Raw genomic sequence first — 25,485 nt, forward strand, 5'->3', positions numbered from 1 at the left:
ACCCCCAGGTCCCTTTCTGCAGGGCTGCTCTCCAGCCACTCCTCTCCCAGTTTATACCTGTGCCTGGCGTTACTCTGTCCCAGGTGCAGAATCCAGCATTTGTTCTTGTTAAATTTCATTCCATTAATCATAGCTCAAAGCTCCAGTCTGTCCAGATCCCTATGCAAGGCATCAAGAGAGTCACCAGCACCTACCCATTTGGTGTTGTCAGCAAACTTGCTAACGGTGCATTCGACTCCTGCATCCGGATCGTTGGTAAATATATTGCCCAGGACTGGCCCTAGAATGGAGCTCTAAGTAACACGACACCGCGGGTGGCCAGCCGCAGCCCCAAAAGGCAGTTGTCAGAAGTGGGATTCGAACCCACGCCTCCAGGGGAGACTGCGACCTGAACGCAGCGCCTTAGACCGCTCGGCCATCCTGACCCACGGGCTAGTGCTCCTTCTACTGTATAATTCGTGTATTTGTAGATATTTTTAGTGATGCTATATTGTACTATTTCTCACACAGAGGATGCTACAGAATATTCCAAACTAAAATGTATATTGTGTTGAATTTAATGTAACTGTAATAACTGATGTTAATTTGGTACATGCAGCTGTTTCATTCTGTGAGTACCTGAGTGTTAGTATGTTGAGAAAGAAACAGGGACTGTTGCACATCAATTACTTATGCCACGTAGCAGAAGTTTGAAGGTGTACAGAAATGAATAAAAATGCCGTATGTTGCCCAAGGGCATTGCTTAAGGCTGATTTGTTTCCTGTAATGTCTATGAAAATCCCCTTGAGACAGGTACAAGTTATTCATGGTGAGAGTTCTCTGTGGCATTTGAAAGGGGACTGTGACACTGAAACAAATTGTGTGTCCCTGTGCTGCATTTTTATAAAAGGAATTCATGTACTTGAAAGCTGCATCCAGGAAGCTCTAAACATACAAATTTGGTCAGGATTTGGGAGTAAAAGTCAATATGGAAGGCAAGAGGTATACTTGTTTGGGAGCATCAGCTTTAAAATCCAATGGCTCTCTTTGGAATGTAAATTTAATAGAAAAATCAAATTTTGGAATGGGACAACCAGAAACTGACTATCGGAAGTGGCAAGTATATGTCTAGCCCCAAAATGTAATTATTCCCCAGAACCTTAAGGAACAGTGTTTTCCAATGGCAAAAAAGGCTAAAGTCTTTACTAGACTGGTCAGAAATGGATACTGATTTTATGTGGTACTGGTATTGAAGGAAAACAGTTGCTACTGTTTGGAGAAACCAGTTCTTCTGGCTCCAGTTTGTCAATGTCTTCCCTACACTGGTGACCCCCAAGTGCTGGACCCAGTACTCTGATGCAGTCTCGCTGGTGCTGAGCCTCTGCTGACTTGTCATTAGCTGATCTGGCTAACTTGCTGGTCAAAATGTAGTGGTACTTAGTATGCAAAAGGTGGATTCAGCTCTGATTGCTGACCCATGACTCGATTTCATATAGCAGTTGCCCTACTGACTGAATTGAGCTTTAGTAAGCGAACTGGAAACCTCAATAAAAATTGTGTATTTATAAAGATGTATGTATTCCCCAACTGCTTTGACACAGACTTAACTAACTGCTTATCCATCACATAGCCAGACTCGTTGGACTTGAGGCTGGAGGTTGTTCTGTTGCAGGTTGTTGATGGGCTTCAGCAAATACATTCCTCAGCCACTGGAAAGAAAGTCCCTGGGATGTGAGGTGCATTGGTATTAGCCATTGGAAGGGTTAGCTCTAGTGGTTCCTGAGTAAATGTTCTGACGATAGCAGGTGAAGAAGAGGAAACTCAGTCCTGTTAGGTATCCTTGCTGATATTGCCTCGTATGTCCTTATGCTGGTGCCCAACCTAAAATTTCAATAATAGGCTCCTATTCTTAGCAAATTGGAGAAAATCTGATTCCATTGTGCAATATTTGTGTATGTAACAAAAAGCAGTACAAACTCTTGAGTTTAGTTTTCAGAGTATCTGATGACAGCCGACATTGTTCTAGAAGGTTCAATGAGATAATGGAAAACACTGAAAAATAGTTTTCATGTGGCTTTGCATAATAAAATCCTTAGTAACGATTCATCCTTTGAAAGCACATTTGAAGAATCAAGTTAAGAATAATGCTAACCCCATATAAGCTAATGTTAAAATATCGGCAATGATCACACTGATCAATGGAGCTTCAAGTGTGTTCACATTACAGTGAATGAATGGATTTAATCAGAGTAACAGGAAGCATTTGGGGGCAAAAACATGTTTCCTCAAAAGGAACTCAATAAAATACTAGGATTTTCCTTTTATTTATATTTTTTCCCTTGTGAGTTTACAGTTATAGTGCCTGCCTGTAATGTCAGTTGATGAGGTTCATGAATTTGTAGATGTTACATGATGCTTCATAACACTCTTTACAATTAGAAAGGGAAACAACGTCTGTAAATTTTGGTTTTATTTTGGGCAAAATTGAGAAATAACAGGTAGCAACAAAGGAGTTTCCAAATTCAGAAGAGTGACCAGACTCTGCACATGGACGTGGGTGCACAGGTTTTTCTGATTCTTCTTCAGCTTCTGGGTGTCACTCCCTAAAAACTTTCTGCAAAAAGAGATTTAACCCAAGACCATTTGCAGCTGAAATGATGTGCAGAATGATGAGTTAAGCTGGCAGGTCTTGGGGCTGTAACCTTCTCACCCAGCACAGCTGAGAAGAGAAAGTAATAAATACCCATCAGCTAAGCTTACATCCGTACAACCCTGTCAAAAACCAATGAAACTGCAGGGGTCTGAGGTTAGTGGTGCTATGCAGTTTTAATACTGAATTTGAAATTGTTCTCGTAGATGTCATGGTAAAGCTTACTGTGCTGTAGTGATTTACACTGATATCAGTGTACAGTAGCAGTTGATGTATTTAAATGCTCGGTTGAGCATCGCCAGCACTGGAGATAAAAGGCAACACAACATCCCTTGATATCAAAGGCCTCTCTTCCACCTTTTCTGTCCATCCTCTGTCACTCAGTAGCCCTTCCTTGGCCATTCTGGGTTTCTGTCCTGCTTTAAGCAAAGCCGCTCACAAAGTGAGAGCATCTTTTGTGCTGTTCTTTCTTTGAATAGGAGAGTTGTTTTCCTCCTTATGTTCCAGGGCTTTCCCTGTGTGCCCTGAAAGAAATACTTAGTAATTCAAAAAGAATGGCTGAATCCTGTGGGACCAATGCATCTCCTTCAAAAGAGAAAGTGGAGTATGTTATTTGGATGATAATGAAGTTAAACGTGTTAAATGGAGATTTGCTTTAAAAATATGATGCCTTTTCAATATTTTTATAACTTCACATTTTGCCCCTAGTTCTGCAAATGCAAATGTGCTTAAATTTACAGGTATCACTAGTCCTGTTGTCAGACCTTTTTTGTTGTGCAAACAGTAATATAAAGCAATGCATAGACTCAAAATGTTGCCAGAAATCCGGGAAGCTCTCTTCCTGCCCTCTATAATCTTTAGGGACCAGACTCACTCCTTTATATTAAAAATATATTTATATCTGTAGCAGAAACAGACTGCGAGCTAGAGACAAGACTGCTGTGCGTTGGGACCGTGTTGTCTCAGCTGCCAGCTGTCTTTGCAGCAGAACTTCAAGTCTTGTCATGGTCACAGGTAGGAATGGGCTTGAATAGTAACAGAGACATTATCCTGGGCATATTCCATCCATTCTAGCAGGAATTAGAGATTTGAGGGGTGCAGCTGAGAAAATAAAAAAAAACAAACTTTGTTTTACTCTGTTCACATGGGTCTTCTCTATAAAATAACTCATCCTCAAAACACCTTACAAGTAAGAATGCTCATACACCTCCTTTGAATTAAGTACGTTGCCTTAAATTCCCCAAATTAGTAAACTGCATTTGAAGATATGAAGCAGATTAAAAGTGTGGAACCCTGCGGTGTTTATAGGAAATAGCATAGCATGTCTGTGCTGTCTGTGATGATAACAGAAAATGCCTCAGGAGCGTATGTTATCAGCAGGATCCAGAAGAGGTACAGCATCCGTGTGTCTGGCGGGGGAGGGAGAATTCCTTCTGTCCCCTGAAACTGATGCTGAGTATCAGCTTTTTTTTTCCTCCCAAATCACTATTTCATCATGAACTTGAGCACCAGCTGGAGAGCTCTTTGCTCAGTGATTGCTGCCTGTTCAGCTGGAGTAACTTTTTTTTTTAATACTTTTAATTCCAAAGCATAAATTGGGGACTTCTCCAAACAAAAAGATAGAACTGCCTTTATTTTAATGATCCTATCTGCTGTTCACAGTAGTCATCAGTATGGGCTTTTGTTCCTGTTCAGGGTAAGGCTTTAACAGCTGTGAGGATAGTGAATGGATTTCTTATCCACTTTCATTAGAACAAATTCAAATGAAGAGCCAAGCTCAGTCCTGTTCCCGACCTGTCCTCTTCCTGTCCAGCAACATTTCAACTTCCATGGATGAAAGTAGTCACATTTATGACTACAAATACAGGGTGTGAATATGGGTGTGTATTTAACATGGCTGCAGTAAAAGGTAATTTGAGAGCTGACACTGGGGCAGAACCTGACTTGCAAAATCCTAATTACTAATTGATGAGTAAGCATCTAACCTGAATTTCAGCTTCCAGCTCAAGTGTTCTAGCAATGAAAAATATCCTTGTGCTTGTTTGGAAAAGAAAAAAAAAAAAGAGAATCTATAAATCATTGGAGATGTGGTAAGCATGGAAACTCCTAATGACAGAATAACTGTATTTTATTATTAACAGTGAATTTATTTTAATTTTTAGATGACAAATTCCTAAAATATTTCAAGCACAAATGCACATTTGTACTCTGTTAAGTTCTGTCCTTATGTTAAGTTCTGTCCTTATTTATAAAGGCAATAGCAAACAAACTATTGAACCTGAAGGAGCTAAGTGTTGCAGCCTCGTGGTAATTAATTGATGTTAAAAGAATCAGATGATGTTCTGTTTCCCAGACTCTCAAGTGGAAGAACCAGGGATAAAAGTAGTTTATCGCCTAACATGTGCTGGAGGCCCTGTGTCCTCTTTTGTCGCTTTCCAGGAAGGCTGAGACATGGCAGAGAAGTTTTAGCTTAAACTTGGCTAAAAGGGGGTTTGGCTGCAGACCTGGCTGTGGAGAGCTGGATGTAACAGAGAGAGACTTAGTGAAGGGGGAGCTCCGGAAGGGCTTGCCTCCTGCTAGCTAGAGGAGGGAGAACTGTATGGGATTATGTAAAGTATTGCAGGTGATTGGATCTTGCAGATATTTGCAGGGTAATAAACAAGCTTTGAAGAAAGGACAATAAGCTAACTGTGGCTTGGTTTCTATCTCCATGTGATAAAACCACTTCCTACTTAGTAAAATTCTATGAAAACTGTAAATCCCAGGCCTGTTGGCCCTGGATACTAGCTGTGCTTGGTACCTCCTTTTGCATATTCCAGCCTTTCTGTCCTCTCCAGGTGGAAAGGATGGGATCTGCAGCCATTTGCTCTCTGATACACAGGTGAATGTTGCTTCTTAGGTGCAGAGGACAGAGGTAACAAGCTTCCAGCTGATTTTATATGGGCTTATGTGCAATAAAAAAGAGTGCAACAAGTGCAGCACTGCTAATTATCACACAATGATGATAATGATAAATAATAATGATACAATGTATATTATATAATGAAAATAGTAAAATGTCTAATAATGATTAGCATATTAGAAAGTGTGGAAGATTTCTTAAGTGTTGTATGTTTGGAAAGTGGGGTTTGTTAGTGCACTTGTCAGTACTAGAGTCTTGTGACTGTTACGCAGTAGGTGAGAGACACAAGCAGTATGTTAAGTGTAAGATGCTTAGCCCTTCATTGTGTACAGAAAACAGTAACCCAGTAAATGGCAAATATTGGCCATCCCCTTAGAATTACCTCTTTTTCTAAAAGCAAGATCTTTACACATTTACTTCCCTTATCCCAAAGAGAGATAGTATCTTCTTTTCTTTCCCTCAAAAGACTTCCTATTTGCATGATTAATATGTTTCTTCATATCGTGAAGAGGGAATCTCTGCTTCACTCTGATATCCATGCTGACTCCCCATCCTTTACTCTCCAAACTAACATAAGGACTATTTATGTTTGCAACAAAAAGAAATCATGCTGGTTTTGAGTGTGGTTTTCTTGTTGACATTTTAGAAACTGTTTCAGGCTCTTCTTAATATTTAGACAAACTAAAATGTTGCCTTTTGTGGTGTTGCTGTTGACATTTCCTAAGGGAACTGCTGAAGATGTTAACAACTTCCCAGCACAGGCATGCTGTAATGGAATAGTTCTTTGCTTGTGGCCCTGACACAAATTCCCCCTAACTGATGCTTTTGCTGAAAGTAATGTGATTGTGATAACTTATGTGAGTTGGGGTAAATGTGAATCAGTCCTGGCTATTTTGGGGAGCCTAAATGTCTGCTAAACTCCTTAGTGTTTTGCTTCTTGCAGATATAACAAGCAGAAGGTGCCAATTCATTGGGTGCATCAGAGCCCCTGTGTGCTGCACAAACATCTGCAGTGCAGAGCGGGAAGAAAGCCCACGAGGAGCACTGGTAATTGGCTAAGTCTGACAGCCAGGAGAGCTTGTAACTCAACCAATAGAAATTGGTCAGTTAGAGGCTTGGCTAATTTTGAAGCCAGTAGCCACGAAAAACAATCACATAGCAGAATTTGCCCTTGTATGTGTAATGTATACCCCAAGGGCACTGTAGGTTAGACACAGATTGATGTTATTGTGAGCTTGCTTTTTTAAGCCATGCTTTTGAACCTGTGTACTGCTGTGTCTTTCATATCTGGTCAGTACAAACAGTGCATAATTATGTTAGCAATTAACCCAGGACTATCCATTTAGGGAATTTATTTAACCTTTTATGTGTGAAGGTTTTGAAGACTCTTCAAGCAGTTTGGGTTTTGTTCTGGAATCCCTGATTAAAAGTATGAAGCTCTTACATGCAACCCCACAGCCAGCTTAGCCTGTGGTCTGTATTAAAAATACCCACATTGTTATCTACAAGAATCAGCTATAGCTTACAATCTTTTAGCAGTACAGTATCTTTTTCTGACTGGTCACCATGTATTGCAGCTATGGAACAAATTTTCGTCAAAACACTTTGCTGTTTTAAAATCTTTTCAATTGAAAAGCAGTTCTGTTTCTGGAATTATCCTAACCTCAGCTCTTATATCCTCTGCATTTTCAGTGAAACTGTAGAGAAACTTGTTTGCAAGACAATCATGCAGCAGCATTTTGGCCATGTTGTTTGTTCCATTTCTTAGCCCTTCGGCGGAGGCTTGGGGAGAGGCAGCCTTTGTTGGTGTGCGGCTGTTTCCCTGCGTTGAAAAAGAACAAAAACTGTCAGGAAGAAAGATATTCATCCTAAGGGTAGACTCCAGTTACATTAAATAGAATAGCAGCCACTTGGAGATGGGACTGGAAGGCAGCCAAAAGGACACTGTGAAATTTTTCAATAGTCTGTCCCTATGCCTGTCTTCCAGTGATCGACAGAGAATGTAATTTCAACCTTCAAACTATTCACTGCAACCAAAGGGAACTGAATGCTTTTCTGGCTCTATTTTAAAGACTGTTGTAACCTAGATGAGAAGATACTCTTCTCTCAAACGTGCGTGCTGTTCTACTCTTGCAGTAAATCATTGCAGATATTACTACTTACTGGTTTAAGTAAATTGTCCTTTTGACTGTCTTGTATGTGTTTCATAAGGAAACAGTTTGGCCTTGACCAGGGGATATAACATAATTTCCATGGGTGTTTTGATTAAGGATTTCTCAGATGGTCCTTGCTGCTTGTAACATTAGGTGGAGGTGGTCAGCCTGGAATCACCAAGTGAAGTCACGTTTTGAGGCATTAGTGTAGTGACGAGATCAACTGGCTTTCTTTGTAATGGCTGCAAAAGCATTTAATTATATGCTGTAACTTCTTTATCAAAATCTCTCAGATTTATGTTTGTAAAGGCAGACAGCCTGTGATTTACAGCAAGATTACAGCCTCATGAATCTCCAGCAATTTCAGGTGTGTATTTGCAGTAAAATCTATTCCTTCCTTGGGAGAGATCTGTGTAGCCTCATGTCATTGTATGTGAGGTGTAACCCATTGAACCTGTTGGTTCATCTCAGCTGAAGCAAGATCAGAACCTGGTCTGCTGTCACTTGGTTTCAGGCACTGCTGTTCCCTCCCCAGTGGGATCTCTGCATGTCTTCTGAGGAAGAGGAGGAGCTGAGCCCTTTTAAATTTTAAAACATTGCATTTTAGTGAAAGTGGTGATATGAGGATGTAAAAAAAATAAAAAGTTGCATTACCTAGATGGTTCCTTAATAAAAAATCTCCTTCCTACTGTCAAATATTTGGGATCTTCTCTGTTACATTATGTGTATTCTAATATTTGTGCAGTGCGGTGTTTGTGTTTTCTGCTGAAATGTAGAGTTGTATTTGTAATGCCATTTAAAAAAAGGCAACACCCTGCCTCTTCTTTCTATACATATTGGTAGTGAAATAGTTGCTTCAGTAAATAGGAAAGCAAAGAGTTGGGAAGTGCCCTCTGTGAATATGTTTTGGATGTAAAGAAGTAAAGATGACATTCAGCTTCAGAAATATGAGCTGTAGGATTCAGGAATTTAAAATCATAGGTGCAATAGGTATACATAGGGGTTCAGTTACCATTGAATAGTGATTTCTCAAAGCCTTTAAAGTACTGTATTCTCAGCTTCCCACAGAGTAACCTGCTCTGTTTTGCAGGTAGGTGTCAAAGTACAGGGAGGTAAATGATCTGCCCAAAGTCCTGTAGTCCCGCCCAGGCCATGGACAATCCCTGAAAGAGCCACTAAGTATGGCACTTATTATGAGATATATGGAGTGTTGCACAAATGTAGAGTCTTGTCTAAAGTCCCCAGCGACCACAGCTAGTAATTATGAAGAGCAGCAGTTACCACTGTGAGTAGTCCATTAGCTTCAACAGAAACTGTGTTGGTGGATTCAAGAGTAAAATGTGTCCTATTTTTTCATTAAATGGAGGTAGGGCTGCATTCTGCAGTGCTAAAAATCTGGATTTATGACATGTTAGCAGCTAAAGTGCTCTTCAGGCCAGATAGTTTTACCCAATAAAATTTTTTAAATTTTTGGCAGATAGAGGAGAAAGAGCCATTTAATAGCCACCTTTAAATTCGTTATTTGGTAAACGCACTAGAATCTAGCGCTCTGGCTCAGATTTCTGTCTCTCACTGTGCTTGTGCAGAGTCTGTTGCTTCTAAAGACCATGATCTATGAGATGAAAATAATGACAGATGTTTTCTGTAACATGGACGGCATGGCTTGCTGGCATGGGACTCCAGGGCTTAAAAAGGGGACTGCTCTTAGCCATGTCCATCCCGGGGGGTCTTCGGGAAGACAGGGCACCATTTAGCCAGAGCTGCATCTTACACCTCAGCGTTACACAGGCCTGCAAATGCTGATTACTTCCCAATCTGTTTGTCATTAAATGTTCATAAAATTTTCTATTATAACTCCTTTCTGAAAACATCTAGTTGGTTATAAATACTCTGCTTTCCCTTTTTTTTTTTTTTCTCTCTGTGCAAATTATGGTAAATAAATGAGGGCCAAGAAGACTGAATGAATAAAGGAAGGAGACAAACAAAAGAGAGGTAAAAGGAGTGGGGGGAGTATGAAAGAGTGAATGAGAACAAGGGACAGAGCTGAGAAAAAATGAAGTTACATATGTATAAACATTTTGGTGGCTCTAGGAAAATGAATAGATTCAGGATTATAAGTTAAGGAAAGAGGTTGCACAACAGAAATCGAAATGTTTTAAATATGGGGAAAACACTCCAGGTATCTTACATCATAGTAATAAGTTTTAGTTTCTTCTGCAGTACTTAAGTGTAGAAAATCAGATTAAAGCAAAAATAGAAAAAGGAAAACTGAATAGTGGACTGCAGAATGAAGGAAAAGGCGATCAGATGAGGAAGAAGAGCAGAGAGGGAAGGCTGCCTAACTTCGCTTTTCTCTAGTGCATTTTATGCTCCAGGTCAATATTTAGGGCCCCAAACATTTTCAGACTGCCTCTCCTAGTACTGTTTTTTAAGAACACAAATACTTTCTTAAATCATTTTGTGGTTTTCATTCTTTTTGAGGTATGATTCAAAATACAGTAGTTAAAAGATTTATTTTGTATACATTTTAGCTGTCTTTCCTCATTCCTCTCTCCCTTCACAGAACTATGCATTTTTTTTACAAAAAGGGAAAAATAAGACTTTTTTTTTCCTTTAGGAAAGGGGGCAGCAGTTAGCATAGCATAGGGAAGTGTGGACTAGCTGGACCTTGACATTTTCAGTAGCTAATTCTCCAGTTCTTTTCAGGTACAAGGTACCATATTCAGTTCTGGGGTCCCCAATATGAAGCTGTTGGAGCGGGTCCAGAGGAGGGCACAAAAATGGTCAGAGGGCTGGAACATGTCTCCTATGAAGAAAGGCTGAGAGAGTTGGGGTTGTTCAGCCTGGAGAAGAGAAGGCTCCAGGGAGACCTTATTACAGCCTTTCACTGTATGACGGGGGCTTATAAGAAAGATGGAGAGAGACTTTTTACAAGGGCCTGTAGTGACAGGACAAGGGGCAATGTATTTAAACTGAAAGAGTTTAGACTGGATATAAGGAAGAAATTTTTTATGATGAGGGTGGGAGATACTGGACCTGGTTGCCCGAGGAAGTTGTGGCTGCCCCCTCCCTGGAAGTGTCCAAGGCCAGGCTGGATGGGGCTCTGAGCAACCTGGTCTGGTAGAAGGTGTCCCTGCCCATGGCAGGGGCGTTGGACTAGATCTTTAAAGGTCCCTTCCAACCCAAACCATTCTGTGATTCTATGAGTCTATATTCCTTGTAGCTCAGGGGCTCTGACCTCTTGAACATCAAAAGTTTTTCTCCATTGATTAGCTTAGTAATTTATAAAGTTTTACCAGTTCTATTGGTATTTATCTCTTATTTGAAAGGAACGTCTCCATTTAGACAATTCTAAACCGACCCTTAGTATCTCTTCAGTAAAGGTTGTACTAGAAATACCATCGTTACCTTGGTATCACATGATATCACTGCAATACAAAACCCGTTGATAGAGGAACACAAATAAAACCCGTAACAGAACTCCTGTAGCATGACTGTTGTGGAGCCAGAATAACACTCCTTGCATGTGATTCTTTTGGGCTTTATTCTTCTAATAAATTTTCTATTTTTCAATTTTACATCTAACATTCCTACGTTTATAACACTGTGAAGAAGATGATAGAGTAATTGAAAAAAAACATCTTTCAATTTCTTTGTGTATCATGTTTGTTCTTTTCAGCTAATAAATGGACCTGAGCACTGATGTTCTTGAGTATGAAGGTAACCCAGCTCGGGGTGATGCTGCTGATTCTGAAGAAAATGTTTTTGCAATTAGCCTTACAAGGAAGTTTCTTGATTGACATTTGCACTTTGTTTTGTTATAGGCAATAATAAGTGGATGCAATGCTTCCAAGAGTTAGAACTGCAAAGCCCATATCTGGGATGAGGCTTAAGAAACCATCTGCTAGATGTTTCTTTGCACCATATTATCTGGTAAAAGCAGGAGTTAAGGAGCATCCAGAGTTGCTTAGCACCTGACAGGATAAGGCCCTCTAAAATTGCCTCTTCCTATCCCCAGCTTCTGAATCCATTTCCACTGACATTTTGAATAATTTTCTAACACGGTAGCTAGACAATGCTTGTCCTTGATTCAGTGAGAATGTTCTTTCTTAAAGTGAAATTTTAAATATAGTCTCAAAACTGTATCTGTTTTTTCTGAGTATGAGATTAATCTTCCTGTTAGGTTTCTTCTGCTCTTAAATTTGTCTCCTATCTGTAGCCATTTTCACATTAATGTCAAGTTTACACTGTTTTATGGTTCAAAGTAAGTGGTATTTTGGGTGGAATGGAACAAAAATCCAGTGTAAATGAGCTGACCTGATAATATGCCAAAAAATAACCAGTTATTTCACTAGAAGCATGTTTTCCATATTCTTAGAGGCTGTAGAATTTCCATCAGTAGTGTTAAGAACAGAAGATAGAATTATAATATAGGTCACTTATTAGTGAAGGTTTAATTTCCTATACTGAAATGTAACTAGGTAGTGTAATATCAGTGATATTGTCTGTCACGTGATATGGAAACGTGCCTATTTGCATATACGCTGTCTCCATGTATAGTATTGCCTTCACAATAATTGTTTAATTTGGAGGTTCCTTACATAGCATTTGGGTTTTCAAAACAGCATATCTGTCTAATCTTCCTGATCAGACCTATCTGTCTGGTCAGCTCTGTGAATATATGAAAATGCGCATCTGATTAATGAGTATTTTGTTGCTAGGGCCTGATTTTCAACGCCAATTTGAGAAAGCTGACCTGTGTCTGTACAGGGGAAGTAAAGTTGTGCTGGTTCTTGATGTTCACAATGTAGAAGAGGTCGGTGGGAAATACAGACAATGTTACGTTTGTTTGAATCTCTAGGAAGTAGAAGAGCAGCAAAAGGATAAAGTACACAAAACAATGGATGGCATTAGAAGAGATAATTTAATGCCCATACTACTTTTTGTATTATAAGGCAAAACATTCATTTAAAAGAATTTAAAAGGTGATGGTTTCATGCCTACCAAAAATATATATACTTTTTTAACACAAAAAGTAATTAACCTGGGGAGCTGATGCCACAGAGGTCTAGGGAGTTCAAAAAGGCCTTCACGTTCACTTAGCAGTAATGAAACACCCAAGATTTTGTTAAAACAGGGTGATGTTTTTTCTAAAGAATAGCAGAAAAATCCTCATTGCTCAGGGAATGAAACTTCTGGCTGACTACAGTTTGGAGGAAGCTTTCCTTGGGTTCTGCTCATTGGTGCTGGCTGCATGTCAATAATAGGACCCCCATTCTCACCCTGGATTTCTACACTACACTTTGTAGTGTTTTAATTCCCTTTATGTGATGGGGCTAAATCTGGACACAGAACCCTAAAAGCATTGTCTTCTGCCAAGGTTACATCTAAGGTCATGGGCAAGCAGAGTAGAGTGCAGACACCACAGCTAGAGCCCACCACTCCATCCACTTCTCATTTCTGCAGTGAAGGAAAAGCTTATTAGATGAAGGTCTAATGAGTCACATCAGCTGGCATTTCATCTGCCATAATAATGGACCACAGTCAAAACATAATAATTCATATTTCTGTGTGTGGTGTTTATGTACAACTGAACAAAAATTTACTCACAAAATTAAGACATGTATTGCTATTATTGCCTCTTTGTTTTTGTTCTGGTTTCTCTTAGGTCATAAAGAGGGTGTGCCTTTTTAGTTCAGCATAGAATTACTTCATCTAATAGAATGGTTTTTGGGGTTTTTTTTCCCTGATTATTTTTGTTTTGCCTTTATACAATAGTTAAATGTTTGCTCCATTGTGCTGATGAAAGATGTTGAGTTCAGGTTTTCAGTGCTGAAGTGCTGCTTTATTACTGCCTACTGCATACCCATCTCCATCATCTGTTTGTTCTTAAACTTGCCAATTCTTTTTAATTTGTTGCTTTTACATGTCTAAATGGATCAGTGATGCCATGAGGCTGAATGGGATTGTCCCAGTCTTCTTGATTTCTTTCACAAATTACTGACTTTTAAACTCTTTTTCAGAGTTTAATAATAGCCATTTTTGATATAACAAAAAAAGAGAGCCTAGACTTTTAAGAATATTCCAAAGAGGCTATAAAACAGACTATCAGATTACTTTTCACTTGAAATGATCATAGTGATAGAGAGTTGAAAAGAAAATTTGCATAACTTTTCAAACAGGAAAAGAAAAAAGACAAGATTGATATCATTATATCAAATGTTATGCTGAAGGGTCTTGCATTTATTTTCTTACAGTTCTCTTTGGCCTGCTGGGTTAGTGGAGGATGATAAGTCATGCTGGACTCACTTCTTCCTCTAGGTTCCAATTTTCTTTTCTCATGCTGAACTTTTAAGCATAAAAATTTTCAGATGGAGAAAGGATACTTGAATTGATCTGATTATTTGATGGTTGCAAACAATGATTACTTGAGAGTATGATTTAGAGCTAAGAACTGTATTGGCACTAAATTTAGGCAGTCAGAAAATTCCTGGATTAAATGTAAAGATAATGTCACATTGGAAGAGCTTAGTTCCTGATGCACTGTGGAGTCTTAAATTCACTGTGTAACAGAAAAATATGAAACTGAGAATAAAAGGAGAAAGAAACCACTACATTTTCCCCTGCGAGCCAGCTAGCAGAGTTCTACAGCTTTCCTCACATTTTATACCTGGACTTAAAATATTCACGTACAAAATACAGAAGTCATCAAATATTCCATATACAAGGTGGAATTCACAGGTCTGATTTTCTTCTGAGGGACATTCCTCTTTCTATAGACCTTTAATACTGTGGAGTAATTTCCTGGAAGGTACAGGAAAGAACATGAAAACTGATAAACTGAAGAGAATTCAAAAAAGAAATGCGAAGCAGATGGATTGACAAGTTATGGATGTGATTTTGGTCCATGACAATATAGTAACGCTTCTCAGTGGTTATACCCTGAGGATAACGAATATATCTTTATTCCTGTTTCTCATCCTCACCCTCCTTCACATGCATCACCCAGTGAGTTAACAGTGGGCTTTCTGGTCATGAGATTAGACTCTCATTTATAAGTTACATGAGCTTAATGCTAAATCCCAGCTCTGAATGGATTTGTGTAATACAGGAGAAGGAACTCCATTCTCTTTGTAGGTGAATGTTCATTTGAATATTGTTTAAAATAGGAGTGACTTGAGGAAAAAAAAAGCCTAATTCCCGGAGGAAATTACTGGGGCATCTAGTTTGATAAAGGAGCTTTTAATTTTTCTGCATTGGATGTCGTCTTACAAAATTGCTGACAATTTTGCTGCTGATGTTAGCAGAAGCAGGTTAAATGCCTGGATGATTTCTTTATTAATTGATGTTAGTGTTAGGAATTATCTCCTTATTTTAGCTTGACTTCATTCTTTCTCTTGTGTTCTTTATCACAATTTATGGTAGCAAAAAGGCTTGGAAAGGATTATTAAGTCTCTCCCTCTGCCACTTAAAACTGTTACCCATGTTCCATCTTTATAGTAATTGCTTAAATACCCCTTTCTGTCATCCTCATTTTCTAAGACTTTCTTTCTGTATGGACATATAAAATAGTTCTAAGGGAATGTACAAACATATTAGGGGAAGCTTTTTTTTCTCCTCCATATCTCCCAGAAGCCAGCCCCACTTCCGGAGCAGGAACACTGTGATAATATATCACAGGCTTGTTATATTAATTACTGTACAATATATCACAAGCTGCTAAGGTCTTGTTCTACAATAAGGCTACCAGTTGTAACGGCACCATAAGGAGATTTAGTAGCATTCATGCAGAACCCACTTCGTCACTGCTTTATAGTATGTGAGTAACAGTTCAATAAATATTCAGGGCCAGCCTAGATGAACTGAACATTGAATATGAAATTTAAAATACTTCTTTGGTTTCTTGCCAAAGGTATTGAACACATACTGTGCATTTGCAACTCCTGCTTGATCAGGATTTGGGTTTTGTTCCTTAGACAAATGATCGTATTGCTACATTAATTGCAAGTTGACTTCAGATTATTTTGCTATAATTATTACCTTTGTTGGAGGCAGGTTTTAAACCAACAAACACGTGACCATTTATTACTCACAGAATGTGATTAGAATCACTATTAGAATCACTGGAATATGTTACAAACTAAGCATTCTGACTTCAAAAGGAATTGCACATTTAGGCAATTCTATAATATTTTCTTAAAGCCAAACTAAGCTGATTCCACATGACAGCAGTCTTAATGAGGCTCAATAAACAGTACAGTTTGTAACCTCAGGCCAACTGCTGAGCAGAAGCCGAGAGCAGTGCTACAGCTTTAGTGAACCCATTACTGTGAAAGATGCTGGATCCTACAGCAGCCTGAGTCACTCATTGCACAAGAGATGAAGCTCCAATAAATACAAATGAATATCCAAGGTGATGGGTGACAACTTTGTGCATATGCGATTTTCTCTGATTTGACAGTGGCTTGATATGGTCTTAAGGCATGTGGCTTACTAGCAGCCTTTTACATTTTTAGCCATTGAAACTTCTGTTTTACTTGCAGACATCACCATTTGGGGCTCGTGGTTTCGTATATGTATTAAAAATTTCCTTTGCTTACTTTTTGGGCCTAATTCTCAGAGCTACTCAAGATCTAGAACAACCCCTATAGTCTGTTAAGACAGTCAATGATGCTGAAATGCATATGTGTTTTCTGCCAAGTTATGCTTATTTTTGTTAAATTCTTCTGAAGGTGAATTGATATAGGAGCTTGCATGGGTGTGACATGTCTTCAGTCACTTGATGACAAGAAAGTAGTCTTGAGCTGCTTATGGCAAACCCTGTTGCAGGCCCATTCATTCCCTTAAATTGAAAACAATGAGTAAATTACTGTGTCTTGATTTTTTATTTTGCTAGTCCTTTAATTTTCCTATTCACTTTTTAAAAGCAGTTATTTTTAATAAATAACCCTGAATTTGTTCTTTTATTTGGAGACTTCGGTACATCTGCAAGGAAACACTATAATCAGTTGCTGGAGTCAGATACAATATTAGCACATGTTAAAACAAGCTCTCCTCTAGCATTGATGTAATATAAACTGGTTAACATTCTGCAGTATTCCTGCTTTTGCAATGTTGTGGATAAAAATTGGTAGTGATACTGAATTATCATAAATTTACCATGCAACTGTCTGTTGAGGTATGGGATAGGATTATCAAATCCTTCCATTTCTTATTTTGCCCACATTAAAATTTGAGTACTATGAAACTCCCAGCCTTAAGCTACCTCATGTTTAACACTGCGGGAGAAGTATTCTGGGATTTTGAGCCCAGCACAACTTGAGGCCAGTTTAAATCACACAGTCACCTCCTGAGTCACAAGCTTCCCACAGCTGTGAGTTGTTTCCTACCCTTGGGGCTGATCTCAGCCCATCTCCCCCCACCAGCACATCCACTGACCTGGAGCTCCATGAGGATCCTCCAGAAACAGTCTGCATCCCCCGTGAACAAGGTGAGGAAATAGTGGTTAAAAGACCACAAGAGGCAATGTAACTCCTCTTTTAAGGTGCTGTGACTGTCCTAGTCAGGAACATACTCCTGAAGGGTCTCTGGAAATACAGTACAAATGGATTTAGGGACTGAAAAGAATAGGAAGGAGCAGAGCTGTGTTATTTAAGCTTGAAGTGAACAGGGATGCTGAACCAACTTCACAGCTGTTTCCATGCATCAAAGGTATAGACCAAATTAAACAGAAGAGGTGGTGGCACAGGATAAAAAATTTGGTATTGTACAAGAAAACAGGCAGAGATTTGTTTACATTGGTGGGAATAGTATATAATGTGCTGGGCTGTTTATTCCTATTTCCCTGAGGTAATCTTATCAAAAAACCTTAAATCTGAGCAGTTAACCCTGTGTGCCAAATTTGTGATTCTTAAATAAGTTTTATGTGTCAGCTTTGCAAAGTTGCTGAATCACAGTTTAACTGGTTAACGCTGAAATACAGGCTGATAACAGGTTTACCATTTATGCTTTTGATCTTCAACCTAGTAAGATGGCAGAAAAAGATGTTAACATAACACAGATCTAGTGCAAAAAGATTATTCAATCAGATGCTGTTCCCTATTTAGTGCAGTTAAATTACTGAATGGCAACAACAAAGCATAAGTTGTCATCTGCTGACATTTAATTCTGTGGAAAACAGGAAAAATGCAGTCTTAGAAAGTGAGATCAGAATCACTAGGGATTTTCAGAGATATAAAGAGAGAGATAAACACAACAAAAATCAATATGGTTAGTGTCCTGATCTCTATTGCCACTTCACAAGATGATGTGGTTTGTATTTACAGTTGGGAATGATGTCCTCAAATAGTGGTGGCATTGCAAGAAATGGTCTGGTGACCACTTAACATCATCACTCAGACTGTGAAGAGACAAACCACAGTTTTTCTAATCACTGGAGGAGGGGAAATCAATGATACTAATGCACTATTTTTCCTTAGAAGGCGTCAGGCATGGTACGGTGCAGACTGAGATGTCTGAGCTAAGTCACAAAATGCAAAGTGAACTTCTACTGGGTAGATCAAACATTCGGAGTTCCAGGCGGCAGTGTCCATAATGTGAGATTAAACAAGTGTTGCTAGTTTGGTTTTGCAAGCAGATTGATAGTTGGTATTTGAAATTGTTCTATAAGTGGCTATCGTTCATGGTTATCTTCATAGAACATAGTAAATGTTTCCTTCCAAAGGAGGCTGGCATGAAAATAGTTGCTGTGTTAGCAGAATTATAGTGTCATTGCCCATTAAGTGTCCCTACTAGGTTAAAATACACATATGGAAGGAAGACGGTCATTGTCATCTTCCTTGCCTGTGGTAAGCCAGAGGTTTTATAGGCCTAAGGCTATTTAAAAAGAGAAGTAGGTAACTGATCCTAACATATTATTCAGGAAAATTTTTGCTTGGAGTAAGGCTGGGTGTTTGAGGTCTCTAGTTGCTAAACCATGAGTGACTTAATAATAAGGTGTATCAGTATTGCCATGACTTTTGAAATGTCTGTAGGCATCTCTGTCACACAAATGTGATGCCATGGCTTTGTGCAGCTTGTTGTGATGTAGCATCTGGACTAATGCTAGGCTTGAACTTTAAATGATCTTGTATTCTAAAGAAATTGGCACCTGACGCCTTTTCCAGTGTTGCTGTTTCTGCGCTCAGGAGTATGTGATTGCTGACTTGGGGAAACGAACAGGGCAGCTGTGCAGAACTCCAGAATTTCCATTGTTCCACATTACAAGTCACTGGCTTATTTATTGAATCAGAATTTACTGCTGTTCCCCACCTCCGTAGAAGTTTAAAAGGACAAAAAGCTAAAATGGACTATAAATCCAGAGCGTAATCTCTTATGATGCATATGTCTGTAGGCCCTGAGGCCAGTCTTCCTGAAGGTATCCCATGGGAAGTCAAGGATCACTCCAATTTGCCTGTTGTACCTTGTGATGTATTCCTGCCACTGTGATAATAAATCAAGAGATGAAGTAATTTGTTTTTGAGTGAAGATGGATGAGGCACATATAATAGTCCATGCCAGGCCTCAGACATTTTCCCATAGTGGAAGGAGAGCTCTCTCTCCTCTCCATTATTATCACCTATGTTTGTGATGCCTGCAACAGATTTTGGGTGGGCAGGGAAATTGTACTGGCTGGGGTCTCTTCACGTTGCACATGTGATTGTGGTCATCAACGTGTGAAACCCCCTACCCTCAGCCCACTGAGGGGTGAGCCACCCCTGCTGCACTTTGCCTTGTGCAAGGCACAAGGCAGTGCGGGAGAAGACCTCTCAGTAATCCGGCTGGGGCAGATGGGCAGTACTGGGAATGAAGAGCAAGGAGCGGTGGCTGTTGATATCCTTACTGATTCATTCTCCCTTTGCCTTGAGAATCACAAGCTCACTTCTGTGTAGTTCAGTTATTAAAAATTACGTTCTAAGTTCCTAACTGCAGGCAAGTTTTTATGAGTGAGTGGTGTAATTCTTGTGATCAGAGCATGAGCTTTGTTTTTTTCAGAATAATATACAAACAGCAATGAATTGCTCCCATGTCTGTTCAAGTTTTTCTCTGATTCTGAATACCAGAGAAATAATCCCCTTTCTTTTTCCTTCTCAAATTAGATTTGCCATTTGATCGGTACTCCTTTTAGAAGGAAATTCAGATATGAAAGCCTGGGGGCAGTGATAATCTGGAAAAAGATATTTGCTATCAGTTTGTGTTGACTTCATTGTTCTGGCTAGGAGGACTTCATTTGGCCTGAATAGCCAGCCTGGACTACTGCAGACTGGTAACTGGGTCAAAAATGAATAGTATTTTGTTAAATTGTCACTTCAGTCATTATTGTCATTGTAATTATTTTGATGACATACTCAAAACAATTGATCGTTATATAGTACAGCTATTGTTCTGCTGCTGTCATGCTGGTTTTCTAAAATAAGAAGGTTTATTTATTTAGATCTTGATTTATACATGCAGTAAATGACAGACAGCTTTCACTCCTAGGTAATGACAGAACTTCAGAATGATATCAGATACTTGAAAGTATTTTTAACATTAGAGGTTCCTTTTTAGCCAGAAGGTAGAAGATGCTCATAAGGAACTGCAAGAGACCTAAACTCAGAGCATTGTACCCAGGAGGTAGAAGGCCAGAAGTGCTCATGTAAGTCAACACCATCCCATTACAAACAAGCAAAACTTCAATTTAAGCTCACTGAGAATCTTGTCTGTAGGGTTTTTGCCTTAATTTAAATTTACTTTTAGGGCACCGATGGGGAAGCCTGTTTTATTCATGGATAGTAATGGCTTCAGCAGAGCCATTGAGTCCGATCATAAATTGTTAATTAAATTTCTAATTATTTCTAATAAGAATATAAAAAAGAAAAATGTCATATAAACCCCTGTCATATTTTATTAAGCAAGTTGACCCTCTAATTTTCATGTTTCTGCAAGAACTGTAAAAATGTCAGTTTAAATTAGATTGCAGCTTATTGATGGAGTGCTAAGGAAAGTAACCATTCCATCCTTTTTGTTTTAATGGCACAATCTCAAGCTATATCGCAACATCTTGATGAGCATTTCTACAGCAGCTAAAGTAAAGCCTTTAGCACCAGTCTCTGCACGGAGAGCGCCTGGATTTAGAATCCCTTATGCATGAAAATTCGTTAACTAAATCAGTACAACATCGATTAGCCCAAATGCTTACTTATGATGTTCCACACATGAAAATTTCTGTTGTGCAGCTTCGGTGCCATGCTTGCTTGCTCTGGCCGGGAGCCGTGGTGGGAGAGGGCTGTGCTGGGAGCCTCAGGACCCGTGTCAAGTGGGTCTCACATCCCCCGCTGCAGAGGCTGGGCAGCAGCTGAGGCGGTTGCTGCTCCTGCTTCTGCAGGAGGAAAAAGATCTTTTTACCCTGCCTTTGTGAGCCAGCCCCTGCAAGGAGAGGAGAAGGTGCCGGTGCCGCCAGATGGAGGCATCGCTAGCACAGCCAGCCTGTGGCTCTATGAGCAAAGCAGATTGTCAGAGCCTTGCAGAGCTTCACCTGAGGAGTGTTGTAAGAGATGGTGTTCCACAAAACTCCAAAATAAAGAGCAGGGAACAAGTATGATGGCTCCTCCCTTCCTCTTCCATCTCTCTTGAATGTGAGGTAGTTGCAAACTAGAGGATCTGAAGAAAAAGGAAAGGAGAAAATGACACAAAATAGTGTAGCAGTTACCATCTTCTATCCTAAAATGTGTAGAACCAGACAATCCTCTGAGGTTATTCAGTGAAGAGGTGAATTCTTTTATTTTTAAAGGGGAACTGAAGTTTTTGATACTTCTATCTGAGTTTTTAAAATTAATCTGTGGTCTTTATCTGAGTACTTGGCACTGAGTACTCAGAGGAGCAGAGGAGCAGCAGCAACATGGCTAGAGGAGCGGGCAGTTTAGCATAATGTGCATTTGCTGCTGCTCGCTTCTCTGCTGCAAATCCATGAATTGCATTTGTAATGCAAAGGGAGGGTGGGAATGCTCTGCCACCTGCGTAACTGAGCCTCCAACATCAAGACTGGCGCTGAAAATGACATCAAAATGACATTGGCATTACCTGAAGACAAGGAGATGTACAATGGCATTAAAACAATGAAAGGAAATAAAGGAATATTTATGGGTGAGGGTAGTATTACTAATATTACTAATGATCACTGTTAGGGCTCTCAAGACGTGTGTCCATTTGATGGCAGGTGGAAGGGAAAGAGGTGAGGGTGGAGGCAGAGCTGACCCTGATAAACCCAGAAACAAGGGTGGTTATGGCAGTCAGGTAATGAGCAGTAGAAGCAACAGAACTGATAGGAACTGTGTGGCAGGTTCGCAGTTACGGTGCTGGCTTTGTTGCTGCTATTTCCCAATAGTCAGAGGCACTGTGGGTAGTAGCTGTTCCCTTCTCCTCCCCCAGCCAAACACCAACATCCTCCAAATTAGCAAAAGCCCAAGCTGCCTCATTCCTGCATGAGCAATGCTTTGACAGAAATGGGCTTGGGGGAAAAAAGCAAAACCAACTAGCTGGTAAGGTGAAACAGTGTCACTAATAACGTAAATTATAGGACATCAGCTGTCCTCAGCAATTCTGAGTCAGATACCTGCACCAGCTGCTGTTATTAAAAATGTTGTTACTGTCATATATGCAGATTTAGGTTTTAGAAGAAAAAAACAAGCAGTGATACAGGAGCAGCTGCAGCTGTGGCAGGAAATAGAAATAATTTCATGAATACAGTATCTAGTTTATGTTATTAATAGTGTTTCTTGGTAATAGGAAGGAAGAGAGTTTGTGGAGTTGAAGACAGTACAGCGGAGCTTAGTGTCTCCAAATGTCACCTTTTGTAAAGGATATTGGATATTCTGTTAAAGTGGATACACTTAAATATGTTACTTACAGCTATTCCATGGATATATGAAAGGACGGAGGAACTTTTCTTGGAATGGTCTCCTTTTAGTACTTTCACTGTCAGGTTGGGGAGTTTTTTGTTTGTGAGTTTTTGTTGTTGTTTTTTTAACCCCAGCAGTAGCCTAAAAATAGTTTGAACTGTTGTGGGTTCATAAAGATACATGGTAATATAATTTGAGTAGAAGCTCTGCGTGTGTTCTGGCAGGAATGTGTTAAGGTACTTAAAGACTGCCTTTGCACACTGCTAATTTGGACTGGTATTTTTAGTTGTGCTCCCAGTAGGAATGGCACTGAGTTTTAGACAGCATCTCACAGACAACTTTGATAGCTGACTCCCAGGGGAGGGAGGTACTGCGGAGTTGTGGTAGCCATCCCAAAGGTCGATGCCTACTTTACTCTGATAAACCCAGTTTTCAATTAAATAAAATTTCCAGAAACATAACAACCTCCTGTTCTTGCCACTGAGATGTTTGATTTTTTCCTGGAAGTTCAGAGGAAGGGATTCTGGACCAATGTTAAAGCTGTGTTTATACAACTTATCATGTGTTCTACCAACCTTAACCTGCAAATTCTCGATTGGTGTTGCCTTGTTAGTTGTGTTTGAAGATTGTGGTGTTTTTTCTCCATCTCTTCTCCTTCTGTTTGTATAACAGCGGGTTGGGAAATGAGAGATGTACTTTACAGAGGTTGTAATAGACTATGTAATAGACTTCATGAAAATCTGCAGAGATGCTCAACCAAGAGTTCTTCAGATAAATTATGCAAAGAAGAAGGGGACTTAAAAGGATGGGTTTTTTATTTTTTCTAGTTTATTTTACTTACTGAGACTCCACTGTGATAAATTGTTTGCATATTTAAGTATGTCACATATGGAATAATTCTGCAGACTAATAATCATACAAATAATCTGGGATAAAAAATAATTTGTGCCACTAGAAATCATAACTTTGTGAAACATTATGTCTGTAGGACTAAAAAAAAAAAGCTGTTTTTAATTTCTCTAATATTCATCATTAGAACTACTGTTCTGTGAAGGGTTATGAAATAGTCCTGTTGGGCATGCAAGGATTCCTCATGAGCAGTTCTCAGAGTTTCTAAGGTCTGACTTTGCTCTTTTACTAGTATTTGAGCTTTAGAGGGCCGGAGTCCTTGTGATCAGTGCTGCCGGGAGGCCTGCAGAGTGCCTAGTCTGTATGCTGGAGAGAGAGAAGGACTGCTCTGATGTATTGGTAGTGGACTGCAAGTGACATGCTGAGTAGATGCCTGGATTGTTTTGAAAAGTACATGTTTGGGTTTTTTTACCGTGGTTTTGTTTTTCAAGCAACCAATTTGTATGGGTAGCCCTAAGGATACTCAATTTTTAACCATGATTTCAGGAGTAGTTTTTGTTATTACTGGGACTTCTTTGTAATTGCGTTTTTGGGGGTGGGAGTGTTTAGGGAACTAAAATACCCCCAAAACTGAGCACTATATTGATTTTTTTTCCAGTCGTCTTTGTCATGAAAAATTCTTATACTACATCTCTGCTGGACATTGCTGTTTGCATATTACCCTGTTTTCAGTGTCTACTGCATCTCATGGCTTTTATTTCCAAAAAGTGCCAGCACTGGAAGGCAGGTGTGGGGTACAAAGTACCTGCAGCTATATGTTGTAAGGCATTCTGTGAGCTGTGGAGAGGCAGAGTGCAGAAGAAGCAGCAGCTGGATGGTGACAAATCCAAGAAAGCTGAACTCTCCTTTTGTGTAGAGAAGACATGGGAGGCTTTGAGCTAGATCACAGGTAGGTCCTGACTTTCTGCACATTGCTCTTCACAGTCCTCTAACTAAAAATATTTTCTGGAACGGAGAGTGCAGGCACCTCGCTTTGGATTTTCCTAACTCCTGCTGTGTTCAGTGCATCTTTCTGCTAATGAAAGCAGAGCAGGTACCACTTGGTGAACAAACCAGGCTCTTTTGTGTGGGAGAATATGGAAACACTCTAAATGTCAGGTGAATGTTCTGGGCAAAATATGGGAAGATACTCAGACAACACATGCAGACTGCTACCAGAGATTGGTTGTTCTCAAAGAACATGGGAGGTAAAAGGAGGGTGGCATAGAGGGGGACTCTCCTGGGGGCTGTGTGACAGCAACATGCATACATTGTCTATGAAGCAAAGAATTTACTCAGTATAAGTGCCCTTTATTCAGTTTGGGTTTTTTGCCGTCATTTTACATAAAGGCCAGTTTGCATCAACGCTGTGGATAATGAGAGTCACCAGGCTTGGCAACACCTTTTAAGTTTCTTTTCCCTGTCTCTAGTATAGGCAGATGTATAACAATAGTGCATAGCAATGCTTGATCTTGCAAAATGGCGGTGCTTATGATCCGGTGCCAACAAGTGAGCACAAATCCAGCACCACCAGGGAGGCACTTCATTGGAGGGGAGAAAGGACGGGCTGCTCGTGGGGAGGCCAGCATGGTAGCCATCCCCATGTGAGCAGGGTGGGCAGGACTGGTGGTGGTAGCCAGCATCAGCCCTGAGTCCAGCATCACCCCACAAGCTGACGGCGGTGGGGCAGGTCTGAGGGCAGGCTGGGAGGTTGGCTCACAGGTCGGGGTCTGGATCCGTGGGTGCAAAGGCAGGCATGGGCATGGCAGCAGTACCACTGCAACATTGCTCACCTGTACTGGATTTCCCTCCAGTAAGTTATTCTAAAGTTTAATTTGCTTACAGTCAGGAAATTTCATCTTTTTAAGGTTTTGTTCATCTAAGCTCTGTTTACAGCTATTGAATCTTATGCCTTTGTTTGCAAGACTGGAAAGTAATTTTCCTCTAAGCGTTTTCCATGTGTAATCATATAAATTCAGTGACAATTCACCTTTC

General features: G+C 39.8%; 1 protein-coding gene and 1 non-coding gene across 9 annotated transcripts in view; one reads left to right on the plus strand and one right to left on the minus strand.

Annotated features, from left to right (window-relative positions):
• The window catches only part of OXR1 (oxidation resistance 1), a 302,655-nt gene that overhangs the window by 61,762 nt on the left and 215,408 nt on the right, over window positions 1-25,485 (plus strand). The gene's annotated exons all lie outside the window — the stretch shown is intronic.
• TRNAL-CAG (transfer RNA leucine (anticodon CAG)) lies at window positions 343-425 on the minus strand. Its single transcript has one exon. It is a non-coding gene; the product is annotated as a tRNA-Leu (tRNA).

This window comes from Haliaeetus albicilla, chromosome 3 (genome assembly GCF_947461875.1).
Source record: "Haliaeetus albicilla chromosome 3, bHalAlb1.1, whole genome shotgun sequence".
NCBI lineage: Eukaryota > Metazoa > Chordata > Aves > Accipitriformes > Accipitridae > Haliaeetus > Haliaeetus albicilla.